The following is a 24,948-nucleotide window of genomic DNA, read 5'->3' as shown; positions in this document are numbered from 1 at the left end:
GAGCTGTAGTTCAGTGGCAGAGCACTTGCCTAGCATGTGGGAGGCACTGGGTTCAATTCTCAGTACCGCACATAAGAATAAATAAAATGAAGGTCCATCAACAACTAAAAAATATTAAAAAAAAAAAGTTCCTGCTTTTCTATCCAGTATCGAATTTAACATTTCTTAGGATGAGGCCCAGAAATTTTCATTTTACAAGCTTCCCAGAGTGTATTCTCAGACACACTGAGGTTTGGTAGGTAGAGACTGGGACATGATAGGCAACAAGATCTAGATTTGGAAGCTGCATTTTTGACTGTTGGCTTTAGGAAGTCTTCAAAGGGATTTGAACAAGGAGCTATCTGCCTTTGAGATGGGTGGTCTGATGTCTTCATGGAGAAGGCATTCAGGGGGCCCAACACTGGAGGCCTGGTCTGGGGAGGAGATTTTGGTAAAGATTCCAGTCAAGGGCAGGAGCCATGGGATAAAATTAGCAGGACTTGGTGTACCGGAAATAGTGGGTGAGGAGAAGAAGCAAGTGTAAGATGTTGTGTGTTGCCCAGGAGGTTAACAGAAAGGTTCATTCATTCCCAGAATATGGATGATTTATTTCAAACATATAAAGCAACCCTTCTTTGTGAGTCTCAATCAATAAAATGGATGCAAGAAGTGGGAAACTTTTCCAAATTATTACAGAAAACCTAAGCCTGGGATCTCATTACTGTGTGAATTTTCCCTCTTCTGCCTGTTTTTGGACCTGACTTTACATACCAATACCAAGGATGTTTCTTATAGAAATTACTCAGGAAACAGTGAGATATCACTGACATTTTCACTTTTCCAACTCCACATTTGTCCTCGGTCAGAGGATTGGTGGATTGAAAGGGAAACATTCCTACGGTGTAAACCATTAGGAATGAAAGTATAATTAGGAAGATCAAAATTAAAAACTTTTTAGAAGTACCCAGGATCATTACATGAATGCTGATCATTCTTTTGTTCATCTCAGAAGTATTATCAAATACACACTTTATACCATGCTGGATCCAAAGGACAAAAGAGGAGTGTGGGCCTGACCCCATCACTGGCTTATAGCCGGACTGAGGTAACACATACAGACAGGAAGTAGTTAAAAAATAGTGCAAAAACAGTTCAGCCAGCAGTGTTGAATACAGCCCTGCTCATTCCATGAAGGTTTCAGGACAGTTTATGTAAATGTCATAATGGTTGGGCTTAGAGGAATTAAAAATGATTAATTGGCTTATTCGTCAAGCAGTTCCAATGACTGTTTTTAATTTGGCCTCATATCCTGGTAATGTTTTCTTTTCCCCCTCATATTACCGTATGAACTAGACATTAAAAGAATTTTAAAAGTTATCCTTCTTACTCTTCACTAGTTCACAATAACTTTCAGCCCATTGGAATTCTTGAAATCTGATTAGCAAACAGACAGTTGCTAATGTTTAATTCCACAAATTAAAATAAGGGTAAGAAAAGAATATGTAAATAGGGTTTTTCTTTTTCTTTTTTTTTTTTTTTTTTGCCCTAGAATCTTCAGTGATGTGTTATTTTTGAGTGTCAAAGTTACTAAACGTTATTGCATTTGAAAGTTTAAATTGTAGTTGCCATATTGGTCACAGTTACAGAGCCGCCACTGCATTCCGTGCCCAATAATAAGATCTTTAAAGATGCTACAAGGGAAACAGAAGGCATAAGCCAACAAAGAAAAGAAAATGGGCCTCCCACTCCCCACAGTGTTCACGTAAACACGTGAGTGTATGTGTGAGCACATGCTGGCCTTTAAGAAGCAATGAGTTACAACCAAAGGCAGGAAAATTAGATGGCATGAATAAAGGAGATCTGATATAATCTGCACATTGGGTGCCAGGTAGAGTTGGTCTGGAGTGACTTGAATTTGATCAGTGAGCAATGTTTTCAAAGGAGGCTGAGACATGATTGGCAGAGTGAGTGGAGGTATTGCCAGGTGGGGGAGGATAGTGTGTCTCATGACTGAACAACTGGAGGAGAAGGAAGCCCACTCTGGCAGTAAAGACCACCAGTGCTCCTTGTCTGTGGGCAGTGCCATTCCAGAGTCTGCCGGAGTAGGTCTGATCCGGGCCTTATTGACCTCTTGACATTCTGTGTTGATGTTCCTGCATGACTCTTGTCTTGTAGTTCTAGTGACCACAAGGATTTTTCCCTATGTAGACAACTTCCTCTTGTCTTCATCCTACCACTAGGAAAAATGCAATCCAGAAAATTCATAAACTGATGGAGAGCAGTAGTGGTGTTACTCCAAAAATTCCTGAAAATTAGTGTTTCTGGTAGCAAAGAATTTAAAAGAAGAAGAAAGAAAAAAAAAAAAAACAGGAAAGTAGGAGGCTGGAGACGCTGAATACAACCCTGCTGTCATATTTAGACTCTGGAGCTTCATCCTCTGAGGAGTCTTAGTCACAAATGTTAGTACAAAAAATGTACTCAAAAACTCTTCTGAATTCTGCACCACCCTATCAGGTGTATAATCCAGGAGGCCCAGTGTTTCGCATTGTTGTGGTGTAGAGCACAGCTGGGTCACGGCAAGAGCAGAGGACAATTAGATATGAGGTGCCTGACTATGAAAGACTCTTAAAAGCACTGATCAGGTATTATGCAACATACAAATGGAAACCATCTCCGAGTTCCGAGGAAGTTAGTAACATGAGCAAAACAACATCTGAGGAGGGTGATCTTAGCTGCTGTGCACACAGCAGATTGTAAGCCACAGAAGTTGGGGACAGGGAAGAAGACATCAAGGACATGAATAAATCAATCCAGGCAAAGAAAACTAGACCCTTGAACTTTATAAAGGGAAAATCATTTCAAATGCAGCTGGTTGTGTACGAGGCAGCTAGAACTCTAAAGATACTAGTACAGTTAGCTAAAAGTCGAGACACTTAGGGGAAGACAAGAAGGAATCTTGGAGTGCTCGGGCATTCAAGGTGGAATAAGATACATGAGTCTCATGTTTGGAGCCATAGATCCTTGAATGTTTAAGGACTTCCTGAGGAAATGAAAAAAATCAAAGATTGATTGACATTTATCATAAATAGTTGTTAAGAAGGGGCCTAGGGAAGAGAGATCTCTAAGGAGAAAGCAGGGATCATTTTATAGTAAGATACCAAACAAAGTTTGATTGTGGTTTGAAATGTAATGTATCAGCATAATTCCATCATCTAAAATCTAATCAAATTAATGAAAACATAATCAATATAGTAGTTTTCACACTAACTAGTCCACTGTGATGTTATCATGAGCTTTAGCTAACTCTTCACACTGCTAGTTGTCTTTGACTCAGTCTGTATAAAAGGATGAAATTAATACCTGTGACTTTCTTTGCCTCACAAAAGGCATTTTTCATTTTTTATTAGTTCTTTGTGTGCAAAACACAACAAAAGGATAAGCACGTGCCTTGTGTAAAAAGATATTTGTCTTACCAGTTAGAGTGTGAAAACTTGCTGCAGCTAATGTAGCTCCAAACCCTCTCCTCCAGGGCTGTGCCCTGGGAGGACATTGCCAGACAGTTTAACTACACACATGAAGAAGGTAGGATGAAGAGTGAGTTAGGAGTTTGCAAAGAACACTGTGAGTTCAGAGTAGGAACAAAACCAAGGGGAGCTGAGGGCCTGTTTTTTGTTCATGACCCAGTACTATCTACATCTTTTCTTTCCCTGGTCCCTATTCTGCCTTCTGGTAGGGTTGCTTGGTTTGGCCTTCCTGTCTGGATCAGGATGGAGAATCCATGGAGGGCCTGAGAGCTATCCTGGAGCACAGTCCAGCCTTCCTGGTGGTGGTCAGGTCCCTATTTGAGCAGGCCCCCAGGTCATCTCAGTCTGCTACTCCTCTGAAGGGAAGCAGGCAGGTATAGGGGTTCAGCAAGGTGAAGGGGTCCCTGTCATGCAGTCTCATTTCTCTTATTAGGAAAATGCAAGTTACAGAAATATTCTACTCTAGTTCACTAGCAGTATTCCTTAAAGCTTATAAAACAGGAAATTATGAAAAAAATATTTTTACTGTTATTAAGAAATGAGTCAAAATATAATTGTTTGCATCACAAACACTTCATAAATTCTTCCAGCTTCAAGAAGTAGACAGAGGAAGAAGAACTTTCCAAGTAGAGGTGCCAACATGGCTAAAAAAGCCTGGAGGAATGAGAGATTTGTTTGTTTTTTTCCCTGTTAAAATGAAAATGCCATTGTCATTCATACTCCTGGTGTTCCAGGGCACACACTGCAGCCAGAGCCCTGCTCGTTGCTCTTGCACAATCATGGATTGCATTGAGTGGTTCTTTATACTCCTGGTCTGTATGAGGACTTTGAGTTAGCAAGAAACATAAAATGTTTGTTTTCAATCCACAGAGGTGAAGGAGGGATTGCTTGGATATGTTAATTAGCTCAATTTAATCATTCCAGAATTTATTCACATATGAAAACAAATTATACGCTGTAAACATATGTGATTTTTACCTATCAATTATATTTTAATAAGGCTGTATGGGTGGGTAGGAAAGGCATTTTCTGATGGGTTAAATGGAATTTTTAGGCAAGTTGCTATCTTTGTAGGAGATGCACCAAATAGGTATAAAGAACTTTGGGAATTGAAAATAGGCTCTCCGGGCTGGGAATGTGGCTCAAGTGGTAACGCGCTCGCCTGCGGGGCGCTGGGTTCGATCCTCAGCACCACATAAAAAATAAAGATATTGTGTCCACCAAAAATTGAAAAATAAATATTAAAAAAAAGAAGAAGAAAATAGGCTCTCTATTACTGGATTTTCTCATGACATTTTCAGGAATTTCCCCCCGCCATCCTTTGCATCTTTATTAGTATGAAATTCTAAATAACTTTTATAAGTGTTAATTAATAAATAATAATTAATGAGCTATAAAGTCAGATAGAATTACTAAAAGATTCTCCTAATAATTAAACATAAATCTAAAGCAAGTTATGATGGCTTTTAATAAGAACTAACTCTGGGGTCTATACCAGAATAAAATGTTTACTCATACAGTACTGGGAAGGAAAGTGATAATCGTGAATAGGTTATTTTTAGACTTTAGGGGCCTACTTCATGCTTATTAATCTATACCATACAGATAATAAAAATTCAGTTTTTATACTTTGCATGGAACCTAACACAGATGTCAAGACACTATAGGCACTCTAAATAGTTGGTTGTGATTGGTTTATCTTCTTTGAATAGAGGTGTTCTTTAGAGATTTAGAATATACAGTACAGGCTAAGGCTTAATCAGGTTTCTGACAGTTCATATTTCAACTCGACACTGCTGTATTACATATGCATTTTTTAAGCCTTTCTGAGGTTGTTGCATACAAGTTGTTCAGTTAAGTGGACGTGAAGTTCTTTTGTGGTTAGTGATACTGATTTCCTTGGGCTCAGCTGAAGTACACATAAATGAAATGAAATGAGCAAATGAAGGAGTTGCAGCTTTAGAGGTCCCACTGGCCCATGACCTGGGGACTGTACCTACTCTTTTCACTGGTCTCAGATCAGGTCCCAGGAACAAGAACCCAAGAGACCCACTTGCAGGCAAACTTCATGAGAACATCCTGCTCTGCCCAGGGTACTGGCTCCAACCTGTGTTTTGGGACAAGGATGCCAGAAAGACTCTGGGACCTTAGACTGAGCTGAGGTAGGATATTTTATTCAGGTAGAATCTGAGACTTATGACACCTTAGCTTACTTATCCAAAAAATGGGACAATTTGGCACCTAGTTGTAGGAGATTGGAAGAATTAAATAAAATCAGGTGAATATTTAATAGGTGCTTAATAAATCCTTACAATCAACAATTATTAAATGTTTCCATGCCAAGTATCATGAAAGGCAGCCCTTGCCCTCAGAGATCTCATATTCTGAGGCAAGAGATTGAGAAGAAAACTTGCACAGGTCATCTAAGATCATGTAAGCAGTGACAGAGCAAAGGACAATATATGTAAGAGCCCAGCAGAGGGTCCCTAACCACCTGGAGGAAACTTAAGAGACTTTCAAGAGTTCATCTTGAGCAGGGTCTTGAGGGAACATGGGATTTCCTAAGGTAGAAAGGGCAGGAAGAACTTTCCAAGCACAGGGATCTGCATGGGCAAAATCCTGGAGGATTAAGAGATTTCATTATTTCTTCCCTGAAAAAATGAACATGCTGTTGTCATTCATACCCGTGTGGTTCCAGGGCTCAGTGAGACGGTGTGTGCGGATACTGGTTAACAAGACTCACTCTGCAGCTGGAGAGTCGGCTCAGACTCTGTGCTGCTGACGATGGGAGTGGGACACCTGGCTTAACCTTGGCATATCTCACAGTCCTTCATCTGCAGAGTAGAAGAGTGGTAGCTGCTCGGCAGACTGTTGTGCACGTTAAACTTGAATTAGGAGGTAGACACCAAATATTTATGTTAGGGTGAATTTGTAACCACTTTAACCAACACGTCTCAAATACCTACTCCATGTAATCCAAGCACAGTTGGTACCTTGGGAGAAACCAGGATGAAAAAGATGTCCCTGTCATCCAGGAAATTGTATGACCAAGTGACAGAAGTGGATATGGAAACAACTAGCAATGCAACTTGAAATTAATTAAGAGCTACATGGAAGTCAGGCAACATGTGGGAGCATCACCCAAAACAGTTGTTAGAAGGAAGAGAAGGAATTCCTAGGAGAAGAGAATTGGGTATAGAATTGGTACCCAGTGCTGGTTTTAGCCTACTGTGCCTTGGCCTGTGTGACTCAGGGCAGATCCATCCCGGCCTGCCATTTGTTGGCCTGTTTGAGTCGAAATAACTGACATTGCCTTGGCTTTTCTCTGTCTTCCTTACAGTGTTCACAGGCCTCCATTAGAACTGAGACTGGAGACATGAATGAGATAGGTCTGTGGTCAGGTTAATCACTCAGTAGGCTGAGAGAGGTGCACAGAGAGCAGGAGCTGGGGAAGTTGATCTTCAGCAGGGAGAAGTCAAGTTACAGAGAAGTCCCTAGGCCCTGGGCGCGGGAGCTCATTCACAGGATTCCCCTTCCAGCCCCTTGGGCCGCTTGTGTTTAGTGGCTGCAGGTTGCATGGCTCCACCAGCTCTCCCCTTCAAAGGAACTCACTCAGATTTGCAGGGTTGTCACCCCAATCCCATCCCGCAAGACAGACCAGAATGAGCCTGTGCTATAATTTGGAAGGTGAGTCTGAGATGAAGGCAATACTGAGGAACCCTGGTCTTCATGCACTAGGGTAGTCCTTCCTCTCCAGGAACTGCAGGTGAGAGATGGGCGTCTTGGTCCCCAGGTCTTCTAACACAGGTCTCCAGCCTATCCTGGCACTGCTCTGTAGTTTCACCTCTGATAAAGGACCCTCCCTCATTTTAGTCAGTGTGGTCCTGGGAAGGAGAGGCAATTAGCCAGCTCAAGCTGGCTCTCATTTAGATTGTGGTTCCTGAAATCAGAAAAGAAGTGAGTGTGAGCTACATCACCAAGAAATTCAGAGGGGAGAAAAGCGAAATGATTCATCTTTAACATGAGAGCCTGATTTTCTTTTTTCCTCAGAGAGTTTTAGGGAATTATTTTGAAATATTTCTGCAGTATGGGGTAGTGGTTAAGAACACAGACTTGAGAACCAGAAAACTGGCTCTGTTGCTTTGAGTGGCCTCACAAGCAGTTGACTTTGCATCTCCATGCCTTGTTTCCCTCATCTGTAAAGTGAGGGTGATTGTTAATAGAACCCATAGGATTAGTGTGTGCACTCGATGAGTTGCTATGCCATAAGCATTTGAAATGCTGCTCAGCATCTGTGAGCTCTTACCCCTGAATGGCACATCAAGAGTTGTTCTGCTGTCGCACTGGACATTGGATACTGCTTCTGAGGCACTGTACCCAGTGGGACTGTTGGTGCTCATAAGTCTCACTGCAGAAATTCTCATCCAAATTCCAGTTTAGGGTAAATAGTTTTAAGTACATTGCATACACATCTGAAAAAAAAAAAAAAAAAGAAAGAAGAAGAAAGCCCAGGCCGCACCTCTGTTTAAGTTCCTGAAGCTGATCCAGGGTGTATGCAAACTGTGGCTATAGAGACAGATACTTGTACTGCAGATTTCCCTTCTGAAACTCAGTCTGACCTGATTCTCCACTGGGTGCATCTGCTTCAAAAGTTTAAACAGCTGTGGGCTGAACACGGGCTGCTTTGTCCTGGGTCTCACCTTGCAGAGAAGGACTTGATTGGACTTCTCAACACAACTACCAACCTACACACCTGCGTTTCTGTATTGCTACCTGCATTACTTTAGTCAACCTGTTCAGAAGAAACAGCCAGATTTTAAAATATGAGGAAATTCTTAGACTAGTCTGCATTTCACAGTGTGAAATGTCTGTCTTAAGGATAAAATGAAGATGTTTTAATAAGCTTATCTAAGTGTGTCTGTGTAGGCTTTGGGGAAATAATTGAAAAGCAGTTTCTCTCTGTATATACAGTAGGGTAGATTTATAGTCTATAAAATGACACTGGAAGAATTAATTTAAAATAGGAGCCTATAAGTCGGTCCTCACAGACCGGGTCACCCTGGGTTTTGTGGCATGAAATCTTAGACCACTCTCCTTTATTAACACGCGCTTGTCAATGTGACTGTGAGCAAACACTGCGGGGTATAGAAGGGGTTCTGGAGGGAGCAAGAGGGAACCCCAGCTGTGGGTTTCCTCACTGTGACATAAGAAGAAGAGTAGGGGACATGACAGAATCCACTGTGTTTTTCAGAATCTTTTAAGTGCTGATTAACGCTTAGAGGAGCAGAGGGATTTATCCACGTGGAAGCTTCAGGAAAGGCCTCATAGGAGGAAAGAGGGTTAGAGTTGGATCCTGAACCATGAGAAGGGCTTGTTCTACACAGAGTGTGAAAAAAGGGTTCCAAGTGGCTGTGGGGGGGGGGGGGCAAGGGCAGCACAGTGGGTATCTGGGGGCCTTCTTGGAACATACCCAGCTCCTGGTGTGCTGTGGACAGGTTATGATTATTGTACATTTTTCAATTAAATATCCTTGGGATTGTCACTCTCTTTTTTAGCATCTAAAGCTTTAATTACCATTATTAATCTGTTAGACCATCCTGCTGTTCTTGCTAAGCAGATTTGCATTATCATCTTTCTCTGCAGCTAGTGGCATGTCTGTGATGGATATTGTCATTGCTGCTCCTGCAGTTAGGTTAGGCCACCTTGGTCATTTCCTTTCAATCCTATGTAAAGAAATGAAAATCAGACCCAAGTGAACCATTGCTCCATTTTCTCAGTATGATTTCTATAGAAAAAGTTTTTTTCCCATTATTAAAGTTTGCTAGGTTTAGTGGGTCCTGAGTTTTTAGGGTAGATGTATTTCTTTGGACTAGTTTGCTGGTGTCCCTCAGTTTACACAGCAGCTCTTCCACGCCTCTCACTTCACATGTGGGTGAGCCTGTGGTTGCCCAGCCATAAGCTGTCCGGTAAAATCTTCATTCCATGCACAAAAGGAGGGTAGTTTGAGAGTCACCATAAACTGAGTCAGCTCTACACAGTTCAGATACTGACTAGCTTTTGTCTGAAATATGTGAACAAAGGATTCTCCAAATCACTTAAGACTATCATTAAAATTATGTGAATCTATGGTTTTGTGTCCTCTAAAGATGATGCACCCATTCATCTCTGGAGAGACTAAGGGCTTAACCTTCTTTTGGTTTCACCTTTGTAGTGCAGTGTGTCCTTGGCTTTTTGTGTGCTTCTTAACGATCCTCTTGTTTTATTTGCTCTCTACTTATATCTGCCTCCCAGTTCTCCATTTTTCTCTTCCCACTTCCCCCTTTCGACCACCATTCTCTAGTCCTTCAGGGATGTCCCAACTCTGCTGTGACCATTTTTACCCTAAAATAATGCATCCATCAGGCCTATCTGATGGATGTTCATGGAAAGCCTTCTTATGCATGTTGTTCAAGAAATGGGTGGAGCAAATTATGTTCCATGCTTTTGCAATTATGTCATAATGAACCCCAATATTATGTAAATGAAAAAGCACCAATAAAAATGTTTTTTAAATTTTGCTGATAGGAAAACTAGTTTAACAAAATGACAAAGTAGTAAGAAAAAAAAATGGGTTTTCAAAGTGAGACAAACATGTAAACAACCAATTGCATCTATATTCACTTATTACTGGTGCAGCTGAAATTCTACAATGGGTGGCAGGAAGCTTAGCCACCCAAGGAGGATGGGAAGATGAAACCTGACCCTGGGGTGTCTTCTCCAGCTACTTCATTTTCCTTCTTCTCCACCATACCATTCTGCACAGACCTGGGTTTGGGTGCTTATTGGGCAATAATATACTTGTTTCTTTAAATAAAACTAGCCAGTTCTTTAATAATTGTACACTGGCCAATAGAACACATCCAATAAACTATGACTACTCTGAACTTAGTTTTCTCATCTGAAAAACGAGAATATTGACAGTAGTGACTTCAAATTATTGCCAAGGTTTTTCTGCCTTTAAAAAAAAAACAACACTGATTATCAGCTAGAACAAGTACATAGTTGTATTGAAAACTACATGGGTGTTTGGCTTCAGTTTGTGCTTAAAAGTATACTTCTTCAGTAGGATTAATTTCCAAGAAAAAATATACTTGGTTTGGTTTTGAATGCCAACACCAAAACAGTGGATTTGAATGAAATGTATAGTCAGAGGGAAATTTTATCTTGCTGGATGGAATTTACCCTTCTTCAAAAGTCTCTGATGTTTGCCTTTAAAAAAGAAAGGAAAAAATAATAAAAAGAAACTGACTCAATAGTTTGTTGTTCAATTAGTATACTAGGCAAAAATTGTTAACTAATTGTTAAATTGCATGTGAATACCATGTTAACTAATTGTTAAGCTGCCAATGTATACCAGTACAACTTAGTGACCTTTACAAAGATCGTTTTGAAGTGATTTCAAGGATTCTAAGAAAGATAAGCATTTGAGTTGTCTCTAAATTTAGTAGCCCATGATTTTTAAGTATTTTTGACTTTTAGATTCCTGGGGACTATTAATAACATCTATACATAATTTTTTTCTTTAACATTATGGGGAACAAAATATAGTTTTTAACCCTCAGTATTTCTTAGTAGGTCATTTCACATATATGTAAACACTCCGGAATGTAACTGGGGTCTCTCCACCATAAGTGCATGTATCAATAGTTGGGTGGTAAATTCAGAGCAGCATTCTGTCCACCCAGGGCTCTGTCCCACACACATGCACTTGTTATTCCAGGCACTTTTTGAGTCTTTTAACAGCCTAACTCGATTATGTTTTCCATTTGATTTTCATTATAAAGACTTAATGGGAAAGTATTGTTTTATAAGCGTAATTCAGTTTGGCAAATATTTATCACTTCGTCTTTGGGCCGTCCCTGGAAGGCTTATTAGGAAGACCAAATATGCACACAGTGTAAATTAACCATCAATGTAAGAAAAACTGCCCAGTAAAAAATTTAAAAGCAAATTATTTCATCGCGGTTTCCATGAATTTCTAGTGTTAATGGAGAAGATAGAACAAAATAAGTACATTTGTTTTATAGGGTTACATAGTTGAAGTAAGCACAGGTGGATTAGAGAGAGAAGTTTCATTTAAGAAATGGACTGTAAACAATGTTTTAGAAGAAGAGGGGGCTGCCTTGGAAAGACTTGGCATGCTTAAAACGAGAGTCAAGAGAAACTGGAACTTATGACCAGGAAGGATTGGTCAAAGGTACCCACCCACCAACTGTGGGAGTGCGGCATTGCCTTCTGAAAACTTGTTAGCAGGACATATTTTAAATAGATTGGGCTCTGGCCATATGTTTACAAGTTGCAATTTTTTAATTTTAATTTTATTTCTTGATGATTCATGTTCAGTGGTTCAAAATTTGAAAATTACAAGATGGTTTAGACCAAGTTTAAATCTCTCCCCCACTCCTAACTCCAGCTGATCAGGAACCCTTCCTGAAGGCAGCAAATGTTATTAGTATCATTATAAATTTTTGTCCTGATATTTATATACCCAAATGTAAGTTTATCCTCCTTGATGCAGATGTTCACATACCACAAATTTAGTTACTATCCAAAACCTTTTGGGTCCAGATATGTTTTAGAATTCAGAACTTACTGGATTTTAGAAAAGGGATATAGTGCATATAGCATAAATTACATGATATCCTCAGGGGGTCTGAGCAGCACCCGGTAATCAAACACATTATTTCTCCAGGGAAACTGAATATTCACACTAAGAATAAAAAAATGAACCGTAAATGCCTGTCAGTTGCATCCAGGTGTTACCTTCAAGTGTTGGCACTAAATTTATAAAAAAAGAGATTTGGGTATTTTTAAAGCTTTTTAGATTTTGAAATTAAATGCAGATAAAGGATCATAGTTTGGAATATGCACCATCTACACCCTAGTTTTTTTTGTGGGGGGGGGCTTTTTTGCTTGGTTTTTGTTGTCGTCGTTTAACAATATATATTTGAATTCATTCCATGTTCTCACACAAAGAGCTTCCCTATTCTATAAGCAGTTAAAACTAACTTACATGCTAGACTTGTTAAATCACCATATGTATTTCAACTATTTTTTTATGTGTCTGTATGACTCATATTGGTTCTGTTAATAGCGTCACATATCTAGATCAAGTCACTGATTTCTAATATAAGGCTCATTAATGTGTGCTGGAAAAAAATATTTTCAGATATAGTTTCTCTACTGAAACTATGGGGGAAATTGTGCAATTTACCTGAGCCAATAGTAATACTATGCAGTATTAATTTGTTCATTGTTATGGGGGGAGCCTTTAACTTAATTTTTATTCCTTATGAGAAGCCCTTTGCTAAAAGAATGTATTCAGGTTTATTTGTAATATATTATTATTATTCTCTGCAGGCAAATCACTAGTAGGCAAGGCAATAGGCTGTTTCAATAGTGGTGACACTTTATTTAATTGGTGTGTCAGCAGATGACTGAAAGGAGAAAGACTTGTAATAGCATGCGCAGTTGTCACCATGCACCGGTGTTTGGGCAGCGAAGTCTGACTAAATAAGGCAATGCCCAAGTGAGCCTTATCAGCGTTTGACCGGAATCCGGGCTAGCAGCTGATACACAGTGCCTGTCCACTGGCTCTGCCATTCCTTCGCTTCTTGGCAGATGTGTACTTATCACATCAAAAGTTACTGCCTGTAATGCTTGGAGTTGTTGCACCTGCATTTATTTCGTATAAAGTTGAATAAGAATGGCACATAAGTCTCTAGAGAGGATAAAGGAGAGAGTTCGGTTTACTGTTCCAAAAATGTGTTATGCATGTAAGCATACTTATTTTTAGTGATGTGTCAGTGGAGAGTTTGTTTAGGAGTTCGTTCACCAGCCCTGGCTCCTGAAGGTCTTTTCCCCAAGCACCACAGTGCCTCCCCAGCTGGCCTGAGTCTCGGGGACAGAGGTGGGGGTCCAAGGGAGGGAAGTTTGCAATCACTGCCACCCCTTGGACTCAGTAGGTGCAGGAGTGGGGAGAGGAAGGTTCACATTGTAAATCCACTAGCACACCACTGTGCTATTCTTTTCCTTCACCTCTGTGTCCTCTATATTCTGCCAGCTTATATATTTGTGAAAAGAAAATGGAACAACTTTTGTAGGATTAAATCCAAGGTTCAGTTTAGTGGCCAGCAGGTAACCATTTTCAGTGCTGTGTTAGTGCTCACGGGACAACCTGAGCTTCTGAGCAGGGCTTGAGAGGAGTTTCTGTGTGTGCACAGGCACGTGGTTAAAGAAGTTTCTGAAACTGATGATTATAATGTGCCACTATCAAGTAAAAATAAAACCAAAAGATAAAAACAAATGTGCGGGATCAGAGCTCTGAGCTGGGTTCGTAACATGTGTCCATCCTCTGATGATCTCTGTACCTGTCCATCTTCCCTCCTTCTCACCTTAGCCCTTCAGCATAGAAGGGTAAAGTATTCCCGATCCTCAGCTCCACCTTCTCATATGCAACCAGCTGAGGAAAGCCCCTCTCGTTTTCTCCTGTCCCAGGCTCATTCCCGGAATGACACATTGAGTAACGTGTGTCCATTACATGTCATTGCTGATGTATAAATTGAAAAACATAGCATTATTCTATTTTTTGTGTGTTTACACAAATGACACCATTCCACACAGCTCACTTCCTTTTATTTAGAATCTTTTTCATTTTCTAATATTACATTTTTCAATTTTATATGCATTTATATTTATACATATGTATATTTTTTTCTGCTTGTTTTGAAATTGATCCATGTGTCCTATCTACACTGTTGATCTTGCCTGTCATAGTATTCAAAAGTGTACATATACCACATTTGCCTTATCACAAGCAGTATAATAATCATTGTATTAAATATCTTTAAAAAAAAAAAAAAACAAAATTAAAATGCCTCTAGTAAAACACTGGGGTACCTGTTTCAATTCAAATATACACTCTCAAGTTCTTAATTTGTTTTCCTACAATGACTGTTGGTGCCCACCACAGCATAATATCGTGAACCACTCTGGCCTGACGGCCCAGAAAAAGACATAATATTTCTGATGGAATGTGGAATGCATTTTGTGGTTGGGTGTTCTGTTTTAGAATAAACTATTCATACATCTTCCCTAATAATAGTTTGGAACTTTGATAGGGAAAGCTTGATGGAAGATTCTAAGGCTGGTAGGCACACAAGGGGGACTCGTCTGATTGACTCCATAATCTAAGGTTGTAGAATGTGGGAAGGACACATGCTTTAAGTCAGGCAAAGTTTTGGCTCCACCTGGAGCAAGTTATTTTAATTTGTTCTAGCTTTGGTGTCTTTATTAGGAGACTTACAGAGCCCTTCTCATAGGGAAATCAAAAGGATTAAATGAGTCCATGTATGACCTGGATTTTGTATAATGTCCAACCTGTACTGAGCCTTCAATAAGGGGCAGCTAGGGAAGATCTCTCAGCCTTGGGTTGGATTAGACAGCTCCACAGTATGTTTCTGAGGGCCTTGGTCACTCCACGCAGCCTCACCCCAGCCTCGCATCTGCTACAATGTCAAAGGTGGCTGCTCTTCAGCTCTCTCCTGGAAGGAGGAGGCTGATGGTGGGTGGTACCAGTGGTTAGAAGAAAAGGGCAGGGAGTAGGAGGGGGAAATCCAAGAAGATTTATGCCATGACCTCAGATCACAGAAGTCTGGATGTGAGGGGATGAGTGTGGAATGAGTTGGGTCGGGCTTGGGGCAGCTCCCGCTAACCACACAGGACAGATGAAAACAAATCTACCCGTGGCTGTGAATCCAGGACTTGGTACTTGGATTCCCAGCAATCACAACTTTCAGCATTATTTTTTTATATAGACTCTTAATAAGAGAATGTTCTTGTCAAACTTTCAGTCAGAAAGTTGTCCATAGACACTTGCTTCCAAACAAGTCTGGGGTCATTTCAGTGTGTTGGATACCAAGGTTGGGTCTGTTCGACTGAAATAATTGGGTAAACACATCTGCCCACTTAGTATTTTCAGCTCCCTTAACCAAATTGGCTCGCTGAGGGATCAGTAGGGCTTTTGTTCCTACTATATTAAGGCAAGCCTTACATGCCCAAGTGACCACTGGTGACATTCTGATCCAGGGAGGTTCATGGTAGACAGAGTGAGTTTAGCAGTGCTAGCTAATTTCCAGCCAGTGATTGATTTTATCTGTAGCTCACAGAATTGATGCAAATCCCCTTTATCACAATGATCAATGTTGTGAGAGTTCACTTTTAAATACAAAAGTTTAAGATGTTTGAGACTTAAATACAAAAACCAGTATGATAAGCAAATGGGCATCACAAGTTGGCAGATTTTCCCCATAATGTTCTAATCTCTCCAGCTGACAGGCAGAATGATGTGGGGGAAAGCGCCTAGGCTTTATCATTAAACATGGCCTACGTCTACTGCTAGTTCTGCTGTACAATGGTGTGTACTTTAGATACACCAGGACCTATTGTATCCAAACATGTATTATGATACATAAATGGACAGAATAATAACTTTATAGGGTTGTTGTGAATGTTTAATAATTTTGGCCAGGTACAGTAGCATATGCCTGTAAACCCAGCTACTTAGGAGGCTGAGGCAGGAGGATGGCAAGTTTAAGGCCAGCCTTAGTGACTTAGCAAGATCCTGTCTCAAAATAAAAAATAAATTAAAAGGACTAGAGATGTAGCTCAGTGATAGAGCACCGCTAGGTTCAGTCTCCAATACAATACAACCTAATTATTTTGTTCATAAAGTATTCAGCAGAGTGTTGAGGATGTAATACTCAATAATAGGACAGTATTACATATTTTCATACCAATAGGGTATATGTATCTCTATGCATGTTATAGTTATAAATCAAAATTAAAATTTTAGTTTTCACATTTCTCTCAGGATCTTAATTAAAATAGTTCCTTGAATTAATTTAACTCTAGAATGGTTAGGTGCTCTTGGCCAGGCCAAACCCACAGGAAATGATGTCTTACTCTCTCACCTCGATTTCCCCATCATCCACCTTTGTCTTGGCTGATTCTTCCTGCTTTTCCTCCTTCCTACCTCCATTCGTTTCATGACTAATAAGCAAGGCAAGTGCATTAATAGTATAACCAAGAATAAAAACAAATATTGGTTTTGCTGAAGAGTAGCCCAGTTCTTGGCAGTAGCCCAGTTCTCTGCCCTCCCTGAACATGATGACCTTGTAGCCCATGAGGGTGGCAAGTCACCCCCTACCAGAGTTTCACCACCTATGGATGAAGAAGTGATACCTTTTGGCCAACCCATTAGCAGTCTTTGTGCTTTGCATCCTGTGTGTGTCTGTTCTGATGCCTCCTGCCATGCAGTCAGCAGGGATGCCGGAACTGAACAGGCTAGAATCATAAAGCCTGTGTAATTATATAGATTTCATGTCATGCAAACACTTGGGATACGCACATGATGGTGGATCAGGGGTGCCACATACTGGCTAGGCCTGGCTTCCTGGTCTACATAAATCTGTTGGAATGAAATCAGGTCTGAGATCTGAGTTTCTGTAAAATGCATTAACATAATAGTAGTGCTGGGTTGATGTGGCTGGTTACCAGATAAAGACTTTGGCTACCATTCGAGATCCACTTACTAAAATAATCAGCTGTGAATCTTTGAGTATTATGTTCACATACACCTATTGCTAGACTTTTTGATCTGTAGTTACAAAATACAATAACTTCGTGGATAGGCCCATTACTTAGCATTTCTTGTCATTCAAATAATAAAATAATTTTAGAAGGTATATCTGCCTCTTCCTACCTGAATCTAATGCCTCTAACTTTATTTACCAAAGCAAAATAATTCTTCTGATTTAATGGGAAGATTTTCCCCACTTAGAAAAAGCAGAGGTCTACTTTTGTTTATATTTATTTATAATAAATGAATTTCCCTAGAAATGAAAGTGTAGCTGCAACAATTATTGAATAGTCAAGCTGAAGGGAATTTTAGAAATCTTCAGTTTTCCAGTGGTTTTCAAAGTGTGTTCCTCAGACTTCACAGGTCTTACAGAGCACCTGTAAGCCAGAACATGCACTTCTTTCTCTTTCCATAGGAAAGGGAGAGAAAGTGTTAAATTTCTTATAAGAATTAGAATTGTTCTAACAACCTAAATTTTCAGATGAAGAAACTAATCCATTGCAGATATGGTAAAAGGCCTCTGGCTATAAATGAGAAGGAAGACATGGGCAATAGAAGGAACCCAAATCTAAATCTCTGGAACACCCATGCAGAGCTTCCCCTCAGCCAGTCCCCCCACCAAGCTCCCAGCTGATGCCTGCCTCAGGAAGGGGACAAGGAGAAGGATGGGGCCTGCCAGCCATGTTTTTAGAGCACTGAACTCATTTTGGTGCTTCTGAGGATATGAAAACTGGAAGTCTTCGGTATGACTTCTACTCTGCTTTCTGTTTACCTCTGTTTTATTTTCAAACTTTAAGCCCAATGTCAGGTTAAGAATTACTGTTGACAAAAATTTATATCGGCTCCCAAAAAACTGCATCCATGTTGAAACTTTGAACATGGTCATTTGAAGGCAGAGTGCACCTCGTAGCACTTTGTTGCTCAAGGAACGTGGATCCAGTGACCCTAGGCAGGAAATGTCCTTAGGCCAACCAGCTCTTGAGTCAGAGATAGGGACTTTGTGTTTTCCATAGCCACTACTGGTACTTCCAGAGTAGAAAGAGTGGACTTGTGGATTGTAATAACTTCTAACTGGTAATAATACTGTAATAACACTGTGAACCCATTTGTCTTGTTTCACAATTTGCAAAACTCTTGCATACATACTTCATTATGTCCCCACAACAAGCATGCTGACTGTACCACTTCTACACCTGCAAGATTTAAGTAGTCTGCCCAGTGTCAGACAGCTTGCCAAGGGCAGAACAGAACCCAAATCCAGGCTTTCTGCATACTACCCCCTCACCTCCTGCTGCCTTGTGTCATCTGGGTGGTTCGGTTCACTGTTGTCCCTCACCGAGATAAAGGGGTAGGACAATACATTGCCTTATGCTTTACTTGGTCACTGTTTTCTGGTTCCAGTTTATAAAGATACAGAAGTATTGCATAGACTGCTTCCGTTTGCTTAGAAAAGGAGGAAATAGGATTTTATAGTCATATTTTCTTGTGTTTACTTAAACTCTGGGAAAATCCTTTTTTAAAAAAACAACACTGGTTGGGTGTGACTTGGTTAGTATTGGGATGAATGGGAGATTCATTCCTTTTTCGGGAGTGGGGGGGGGCACTTAACCACTGAGCCACATCCTCACATCCTCATCCCTTTTTATTTATTTATTTATTTTTTATTTTGAGACAGGGTCTAGCTGAGTTACTTAGGGCCTCTCGAAGTTTCTGAGGCTGGCTTTGAACTTTGTAATCCTCCTACTTAAGCCTCCCAAGCCGCTGGGTTGATAGGCATGCACCACTGGGCCTGACATCCATTATTTTGTAATATATTCTTGACCCATGTGAATCTATTACTTATCTAGAAACTTGTTTTAATGTTATTTAACCAAATGAGTAAATATTCTATATATGAAGTTAAGTACTTATTCTGTGCCTGGCTTTGTCTATGTGATCTGTGTTAGGACTTTACACGTGTTTTCTGTGTCTGTATTTAAACCTGAAAATTAGGTTTCACCATTATTTGTGTTACCAGGTGAAGAAACTGAGGCATAGCCAGGATGAGTAGCTAGCCCTGTGTTTCAGGCTCATGATTGTGAGAACTCACGTCTGGCCAGATTGATTCTAAAACTCTGCTTTTAACCACTGTAGGAATGGATTAGACCAATAGCAAGAAACTCGACTTTGAATGCATTCTGATATGATGTAAGAGGTATTTTTAGTTTGGAGCTTTTGAAGTTCATGAATCCTAAATAATGTGTCTATATCTCTGGAGCAAATCCAGAGAGACCGTGAAATTCCCATTATGCTAATCTAATCCAAGGATTACATTTATGCTGTGTTTGTAACAATATGCTGTGGATTGAAGTGGGCTGGTTTTCAGAGCCAAATATTACAAGTGCAAAGACACCTGAGGACATGCCCAGGGCAGTAGGTGGGGAGGGAACAGCCAGAGCCTCCAGATGGCCCGAGCACAGCAGTGACCAGGATGAGATGCAAGTGTGGCCTCAGGGTGGCCTGGCAGGCAGGAGGCTTCATATGCCACCCGTAGGGCATGAAGTGCCTGCCGTGGAGGGTTTGGCAGTGTCACCCCTGAATTCCAGTGACAAAGACACTCACCCAGCTCAGCAGCTCACACACGAGCAGCATCTCAGCATCCCACCAGGCCAACAGGAGATGCTACCACTTGACACATTCCTTATGTTGGAGTAAAATCATTTGAAGAATTAAGTGCAGCTGATCACTTATTCATTGATATCGTCCATCATACTTTAATTTAAACTAAGAATTATTTATCCCTGAAAGGTCATTACATCCAAGAATCAACACAGGGAAATGGATATGTTAAGAAAAATTTTTTAAAATTCTATCTGGAAGGAAATGGTCATCTCACAGTATATCGGTTAATGAGGGAAAACATTGACAGAATGGAAAGAAAGACCACCATCAGAGAATTTTAAGCTTGACTAGATGGTCGGTGTGTATGTGTACAGGAAAAATTCTCATCTTCAGTTCACACCAGCTAGTGGTGGGAACCACCCACTAGCTGATAACCCAGCGTGGATTACGGAAGATACTCCTTGTAAATTTCTAATTAATGTAAATTAACCCTGGCACATTTATCATCATCACCAATACTGGCTTGCTTAACTTAGTACAATCATGATTCCTGTGTATTTGACTTTCCATCAGTAACACTTTATAGATTGCAAGTCACTGACCAGGAAGGGTCCTTTGTATATTGTCCTATTACTTCTACCAGCTTGGCCAAACTGACCTCCTTGTCACAGAGGGCAGAGTTCATAAGTCATCTCCCAGCTCACACCTTCACAACTTTGAATAAACCTCTTGTTCAGGATGAGTGGAGCATGAGCCCAAGGCCTCTGGGGACCTGTCTTATCCGTTCATCCCTCTTTTCCCTAAAAATAAGAGACTTGGCTTCAGCTCCCTTATTTCTGGCTTCTGTACTTGGAACTCATTTGTTTAGTGGTATTTCCTTTGCTGGCCTCCTTAAGATCTGTGGTATAATTTGTCTTCTCCAAGACCATAATTCATCTTAATCTTGGAGTATTGTGATCTACATATGTGTGTTAATTGCTAATAATTACAGGGAAACACATAACAGCAAAAATTGAAATAATTAGGAATTTTTAGAAGTATATCTTTAGGGAAGATTTTTAGAACAGCAGCTTCAGGAGCCGCATGGGAGGTGGATATGATCAAAGTATTTTATATGCATGTATGTTCTGTATAATTAAAATGCATTTTTATTTTTTATATTATTTATTTATTGTTGTGGTGATGCTGGGGATTGAACCCAGCATTCGAAGCAAACACTCTACCAACTGAGCTATATCCCCAGCCAAAATGCATTAATTTTAAAAAGAAAGAAATATATGTTTTAGAACCTCTAATAACACTCATTTCCATTTTTTTATTAAGACCAAAATTGGCCACTGTTAAGTTAGAATCAAGACAGGGAACTAAGTAAGATGAATTTTTCAGAAATCTTTCTTCTCAAAACAAGGAATGGGGAAGGGTGACTTCATAGCCTTGCTTTTGGAGGAAAAGGTGATGCTTTTTGGAGTAGTTACAGTAAAGTGCCATGAGGGGCCTTATGTTCCCATTATCTGTTGTGATGTGGCCACAATTATGTCTCCTTGGCAGCATCTGCGTGGCAGGTTCTTGATCCAGATAGTAAATACATGACTTACTGCTACTCATATTTATGTGGAAGAATCTCACACATTTTTCATTGTCATGCTGTCTTTAAGAATGAGCCTAGAGCTGGGCACAGTGATGCACGCCTGTAATCCCCAGGAGCTGAGGCAGGAGGATTGCAAGTTCAGAGCCAGCCTTGGAGCTCAGTTGAGATCATCTCAAAATAAAAATCTTGAGAAAGGGCTGAGGATGGAGCTCAGTGGCACAAAGCTTGCCTAGCATGTATAACATTGAGTTAGTCCCACAGCACCACCAAAATAAAAGTTTAAAGGGAGAGAGGGACTGGAGGTGTAGCTTAGCGTTAGAACACTCCTGGATTCAGTCCCCAAGTACCACAAAACATCATCATTATTCTTATCATTGTTAGGGAGCCTGGAATGCATTCAGGAAATAAGGTGGAATCTTATTTATTGAAATTTGGGATTAGCTCTCTGAAAGCTCAGAGCACTAAAGGTAGTATGGGATTTATTTTTGAGTCGTGTTTTGATGCTATTCAAAGCATAATTATATTCAGTGCCACTTGTATGCCTTCCAGTAAAAACAGACACCTCTGTTTTGATACATGCACCTCTGTGTTGCCACTATGTAGATCAGTTTAAAAGTCTGTATCCCTGACTACATGTAACCAAATAGTCTGCTAATGGCTCTTTTGTTAAGGACATTTAAAAATGGTTTCATGTTAATTGTCTAGTCTATGTGGGCAAATATACTTCGACATAACATTTCTAAGATGGTTTTTCTACTTATTCCAGAAAACAAAAGTCAGGTCTATTATTTACTACCTACTTGAATAGTAAAGTTTATTAAGCAAAGAAACCAAATAGAGAGATTTGGCTGACAGCAGGAAATATTCCAAGCAGTCCAAGGAAATATCTGCAAACTAAATAGGAAGAAACCCTGGTTTCTAGATCTAAGCACTTCTAGATCTGCAGCAAGAATATGATCACATACATAGGCTGGATTTTCACTCTGCAGCTAGCAAAATGGGAGCGTCAGCACCACATACATAAGGACCCCAGGCAAAAATCCTTGACTTGTAAGTTCCTGAAAAGTTAACCATTTTCTGATTTGCTGGACAGAGTGATAAATCTGGCTTTAGGCTAGCTTTGAGCTGGGAGCGTTTGTAAGACCTCAGCACCTATTCTGGAGAAAGCTGCTTTTTACATTTTTCTTAATTTTAATGATTTAAGGGTATTTCCAGCCCATTTTTCTTCTATAAAGCAACAGCATAACTCCAGGTGGGAACTCAGCCTTATGTCTGGCACACAAGTGTTTACAGCTGATGGCTGTGGAAGTGGAGGGGCAGATGGGGAAGAATCAGTTAGAAGCAAGTGCTTCTCACAGTCCACTTCTAAAAGCTCAGAGACCTGAGAAGGCTAGCTTTATGTGTGCGTGCAATTTCCTCTGAGGCTCTCTCCATAGATATGTTGTACTTTATAAATTCCTACCTGCAAATGGGTCTTTGGAAAATTATTCTACAAATATTCCAGTGGTCCTCAGCCAAGGGCGAGGGCCTCTTTTCTTCTCCTTTGATTATTGTCCATGTTTTCTCAGTCGACTCTTGGAAGTTTTTGGTGACATTTCCGTCGGTCTCTGCCACAGTTCATCCTCCCCAGAAGATTCTGCTGAACACCTGGGGAGTGGGAGTCCAGCCCCATGCATGGTGGGGCATATAATGCAGAATCCCACACAGCTTGATATCGAGCCAGAGCACAATTGGATTATGTCAAAGGTGCCACGTGCGTCCGCTGTGTTTCTTCACAGTGCAGGCCAATTTAAATATAGCCTACTACCACAACTTGTCCAGAATTAAAATAGCACAGAACAAGTGGCAAATGGCAGGGACTAGGGCTCTTTGCCAGGAGATGGCTAAGGTCCGGGAAAAATGGGCTTTTGAGCTAGACCATAGGGCTCAAAATAATGACAGAAGATGGGATACCCTGTGATCCCGCAGCGTGGCTTACATTTCAGGTGAGTACAGGTTCTCAGAGCATGGATGAGAACACTAATTCGACACCCAGGAGCGTAGAAGCCCATTTCGAAAACTGAGTAAAATGGGCTACATTATTTTAAAAAATAAAATCTGGTTACTGAATTCTTTGGTTCGATGATTCTCATCAAGCACCAGGGTCAGTGCCATTACAATTGTATTTTCCAGGCAGAGGAGACTTTAACCCATGAATTGAATTACATAATAGCCCTGTAATAAAACCTCATTTGACTAAGGAGGCTGGTATTGTACATAATGAAATTATAATTAAAAAACTATGAGCAGCCCTAATTTAACAAGTTGCCAAGGGAGAGTTAGTAGTCAGTACAAGAGGGTTAAACTGTTTGTTCCTGAAGTTTTTTGTTGGATTGGTTGGTAGACTTTCAGATTTTTCAAAATAAAACCCAAAAAAGTTTTATTAAAAGATAATAAATACAGTTAAGTATTAGCTCCAAGCGAAAACAAACCAAAAAACCTTCAAGTAGTCCTAAGTGTTTAACATTTGTTGCTACAGATAATATTCCAAATATAAATATTAAAAATATGTATATATTATGCATATTTACATTTATTTATGTATTCACTCCAAATTCACTGTCAGAGTAAGCCTACCAAGCAAACACTTAATACTTCTTTAGATATTTTTAATAATACAAAGGACTCATCATCTTATAGCATTTAAATTCATAGTTACGGTTGACGTGGTTAAAGTGATAGTTAAGATTACAAAGCAGATTTAAAAATAAAATAATCTTTCCAATTTAGAGTGGAAAAGATTGTGCTTCAGAAATTAAATTTGGAATTGCAGAAGCAAGGAAGACAAACAGCCTTCTGGAATTCTCCACCTTATACTTTAACGAGTAATTTGCAAGAAGCTATTTGTCATACTAGTGTCATTCGTGGTGATGTGTGTGTGTGTGTGTGTGTGTGTGTGTGTGTCTCAGCACCAGCACTCAGGCCATGCAGCAGCACCCCCTCAGACCAGTATCAGAACCTTGTTCATCTCACTCTGCCAAACAAGATCATTTGAGCTGCTATGACTGTGACATCTCAGAAAAACATTACAGAGAAATTCTCATTTGAAATTGACTTGCCAGCAGTCTTCATCTGCCAGAGAAAAAATTAAGGGGAAAGCAGCTTTCATTTCACATGCAGAATTTCAGAGGGGCTGGAGCTGGATAATGATGATGCATGCAATCATCATTGCTTTCTGTGGTTTCTGCAGCCAACCTTGGTCCACAGATATTAAATAGAAAGTTCTGGAAATCCCACCATTTATAAGTTTTATTATAGTATATTGTTACTATCTTTTTATTTATTGTTCTATCTTTTTATTGTTGGTAATTCACTGCTGTGCCTAATTTATAAATTAAACTTTACCACAGTTATGTACATATAGGAAAATACAGTACATCTAGTGTTCAGTACTGTCTGTAGTTTCCGGCATCCACTAAAATAGCCATTCCCCATAAGGAGGGACTATGGCATATATAGTGAGTATGGAAAGGAAAGTGAGTGTGTATGTAGAATTAGCAAAATTGCCTGTGTGCCCAGAATGGCAAATAATTATGCAG

At 40.0% G+C, this 24,948-nt stretch overlaps 1 protein-coding gene and 1 long non-coding RNA gene across 3 annotated transcripts in view; one reads left to right on the top strand and one right to left on the bottom strand.

The window, feature by feature from the left end:
• Jph1 (junctophilin 1) overlaps window positions 1–24,948 on the top strand; it is an 80,265-nt gene that overhangs the window by 18,642 nt on the left and 36,675 nt on the right.
• Window positions 1,422–23,873, bottom strand: LOC125610579. Of its 2 annotated transcripts, XR_007340582.1 has the most exons (3): window positions 22,833–23,873; window positions 7,810–7,975; window positions 1,422–7,443 (listed from the first exon to the last, which is right to left on the bottom strand). It is a non-coding gene; the product is annotated as an uncharacterized LOC125610579 (long non-coding RNA). The 2 variants fall into 2 exon arrangements; XR_007340581.1 differs by lacking the exon at window positions 22,833–23,873 and having other exon boundaries at window positions 7,810–8,305.

Source organism: Marmota marmota, unplaced genomic scaffold (genome assembly GCF_001458135.2).
Source record: "Marmota marmota marmota unplaced genomic scaffold, marMar, whole genome shotgun sequence".
In the NCBI taxonomy this organism is placed as follows: Eukaryota; Metazoa; Chordata; class Mammalia; order Rodentia; family Sciuridae; genus Marmota; species Marmota marmota.
The sequence above is the reverse complement of the archived record's forward strand: the minus strand, read 5'-3'. Positions and strand labels throughout refer to the sequence as shown.